Genomic DNA, 3,929 nt, shown 5'->3' on the forward strand with positions numbered 1-3,929 from the left:
CACAGACACATAAGTGGACTTTCACTCTTGTTGTTTTGTGTCTCCTGATTAAGATACTCTTCGCTTTGCTTTGCTTATTTGCAATACTTTCTTGTTTTAAAACTAAGTTGGAATACCCTTCTCTTTTGAGGTCTTTCATAATTATTGTTAATGTCTTATTCATGCAAATTTTATAGCTTCCTTAAATACTCTTGGATACATAGTGGTATAAAATACATAGATAAATAGGTAAAGAGATGCCTACCTACAATACTATTCATTGTCTATATTTATTATATGATGTTTTGTATTCCCATATTATTATATTTTTAAAAATTTTTGTCAAATCAATTTTGATTCATGGTAATACCATCTTATTATAGATTTATCTTAATGCTCCAATCAGGTTGTAAGCTTCATGACCATTCTTTACTTTGTTGAATCCCCTAAAGTGATTTATCAAATCCTACTAAATTATATGAAATATAGGCCCCTAGCTGGTTTCTTGTAAACTTTCGCCTGATTAATTTTCAGATAGTAGTAACCATTCTATTATGTCTTACAGGATTGCTATGAGTCTAAATTGGTTCAATGACACAACTATAACAGCAACATAATACTAACTTGACTTAGAGCAAGGCACTGGGATCCTCTCATACAGAATTCACCTTCAAATTCCTCTCTGTCTCAATATTGTTTGCCCAAGGGTTTCAGGACTTTTGAAAAATAAAAATAGACTTCCATTTAAAAACAATTAGGATACAAAGTCCTAATATGGGTTTATATTAAAAAGCATTCAATTAAAAAGCCCATAATTTAAGACAGAATACAACAATTAAAAGACACATAATAGAGATGTGTCTATCCTACTATAGCTCTTGCTCCACTATTAAATATAAATGAAGAAAATGGAATTAACTGCTTAAAAATTGCTTTCTACTAGGATTGAAATTTTTTGCTATGCTTCAGACTTTTTGTTTTCCTGGTTTTTCAAATCAGATGAGACTTAAAATCTTGTGTTCCTGACTGTGCTAATGTTTATTTCTTAATGAACACCAGAAATAGAGAAGAAGGTTACATTTTCATGGAAACATTAGCTTAACTACTAGTTTATTTTAAGGAATCATATTGAATCACCTAGAGACATATGTTAGTGTGTAAGTAGAACTTTGTTAACCCAGTGATTAAAAGAACATTATTTCCCCTTCAGTTAAGAAAAAAAGGGGGAAATAGTCAAATAAGGCTAGAGGAAATATTTTAAATGGAGTAGGCAATATCTATAGCAAATGATTGTTTCATTTGTATGTATTTTGATGTTGAAGAATCTAATTATGCTTAGATGCAGGACATTGCTCTGACCTTAATTCCTAAAATAAGCATAAGCCATAACAGGGTTAATGACTATTAGAAGGACTATTACAACATATTGCCTTGAAAGTCACCTTTTCATAATATAAACTCATTTTAAACTTGAAGTTTAAACATTATTGTAAGGACTTTCCTCTTTGTTACTTGTTTTCATTACTTCCGTGCAATTTTATTTGTAATATGCTGCTACTTTGGCATATTTAAAATATAAAGCGGCTTCAAAAATTTTGTGGAAAAATTCCATTATCTTTTAATTCAATTTTCCCATGAACATTTTGAAGTCCCCTCATACATCTGGAATATAGAGAGAATATGCGTATTTTTGGTAGCAGCCTATAAGATGGTCCCCAATGATGCCAGGCTCTTGATATTCATACACTTGTATAATGCCTCCCATTGAATGTTTATTGAATTTAGTGACCTAGTTGTAACATATATTCTATGGCAGAAGTAATACTTTATCCCTATTGAGATGAGATTATATAAAGACTGCAGCTTCTGTCTTTGGTAGTCTCACTATCTCTTACTTGCTTTTTCTTCAACTTGTTGTTGTTGTTGTTGTTAGGTGCCATTGAGTCAGGACTGACTTATAGTGACCGTATGCACAGTATAAACAAACACTGCCCGATCCTGAGCCAACTTCACTACCGCTGCCACGCTTGAGTCCATCAATGCTGCCACTTGGCCAATCCATCTCATTGGGGGTCTTCCTCTTTTTCTCTGACCCTCCACCTTACCAAACATGATATCCTTCTCCAGTGACTGGTCCCTGCTGACAATATGTCCAAAGTATGAGAGACGTAGTTTGGCCATCCTGGCCTCCAAGGAGCACTCTGGCATCACTTCTTCCAAAACGGATCTATTGGTTCTTTTGGCAGCCCATGGCACTTTCAATATTCTCCTCAAACACCATAACTCAAAGGCATCAATTCTTCTATGGTCTTCCTTATTCACTGTTCAGCTTTCACATGATTATGAGATTATTGAAAATACCATGGCTTGGGTCAGGTGCACCTTAGTCCTCAAACTGACATCTTTATTCTTCAGCACTTTAAAAAGTCCTTTGCAGCAGATTTGCCTAATGCAATATGTCATTTGATTTCTTGATTGCTGCTTCCATGAGTGTTGATAGTTGATCCAAGAAGAAGGAAGTCCTTAACAACTTCAATCCTTTTTCCATTGAATGTTGTTCATTGGTCCAGCAGTGAGGATTTTTGTTTTCTTAATATTTCGATGCAATCCATACCTAAGGCTGTGCTTTTAAAATGAGCTAGTTGCCATATTATGAAGCAGCCCAGGAGAATCACACATGAGTGACCATGGAAGTGAATCTCCAGAAGCTGTCCAATAGCCACGTAGGTGAACTCAGAAGCTATGTGCCTTCAGATAAGACTGCAGTCCTAACTGACAGCCTGATTGAAGTCCCCTCAGTGGCCTTTATCCAGAACCACTCAGCTAAGCAATCCCCAGAATCTTGAGTCACAGAAACTGTTAGATAATAAATACGTGCTTGTTTTTTACAGCCACTAAATTTTGGAACAATTTGATACAGAGTAATAAGAACCTAATACAATACTGTGTGCTATGTAATGGATCCAGCCTAGTGGCTCTATAGGATAAACACTGAACTGCTAACCACAAGGTTGGCAGTCCAAGCCCACCAGCAGCTTCTCAGAAGAAAGGTGCACAGGATCACTAAGAATCAGAACCGACCTGATAGCCCTTAACAACAACAACATATAGTAAGTCAATTTTCTTTCCATCTTGAAATTTGCCCAGGACTTTTTTTGAGAATTGGGATTAGTATGCTATTTTAAGTTTGCTTTTCTGTAGAAAAGCTCATCATTTCTATAACCACACAGTCAGATTTTCAGTAGAGATTTCTGTAAATAACTTTAGTAGATTGTGATGGCCCACTGTGTTTTTGTGATATAGGTAAATTGCTTCAAAGATCTTGGTGAAAGTCCTCATAAAATATAAAACAAAACATAAAGCCTAAAACTACAGTATTTATAAGCACTGGACTACTAACTGCAAAGTCTAGAGTTTCACCAGCCACTCCTGGGAATTCCTATACAAGGTGGCTATGAGTCAGAACTAACTTGACAGCACTTATCAACAACAACCACCATGCTTGGTCGTGGTGGTGGTGTACCACCATCAAGTCAATTTTGAGTCATAGCAACCTGGTATAGGGTTTCCAGGGTTGTAAATATGTACAGGAGCAGAAAGTTTCATCTTTCTCCCATGGAGCTGCTGATGGATTTGAATTGCTAATCTTGTGGCTAGGAGCCCAACAATTAACCCACTATGCTACCAGCTACCAATACTCCTGCTATCTGTCTTGGGCATCATATGTTGTTGTTGTTGTTGTGTGCTGTGGAGTCGGTTCCGACTCATAACGATCCTGTATAGGGTTACCGAGGCTGTAAATCTTTACGGGAGCAGAAAGCCTCATCTTTCTCCCGCGGAGCAGCTGGTAGTTTCGAACTGCTGACCCTGAGGTTCACAGCCCAATTTGTAACCACTATGCTACCAAAGCTCCTTGGGTATCATATAGCATAAAGCAAAACACTGCATCC

This window comes from Chrysochloris asiatica, unplaced genomic scaffold, assembly GCF_000296735.1.
Source record: "Chrysochloris asiatica unplaced genomic scaffold, ChrAsi1.0 scaffold00059, whole genome shotgun sequence".
Classification (NCBI taxonomy): Eukaryota; Metazoa; Chordata; class Mammalia; order Afrosoricida; family Chrysochloridae; genus Chrysochloris; species Chrysochloris asiatica.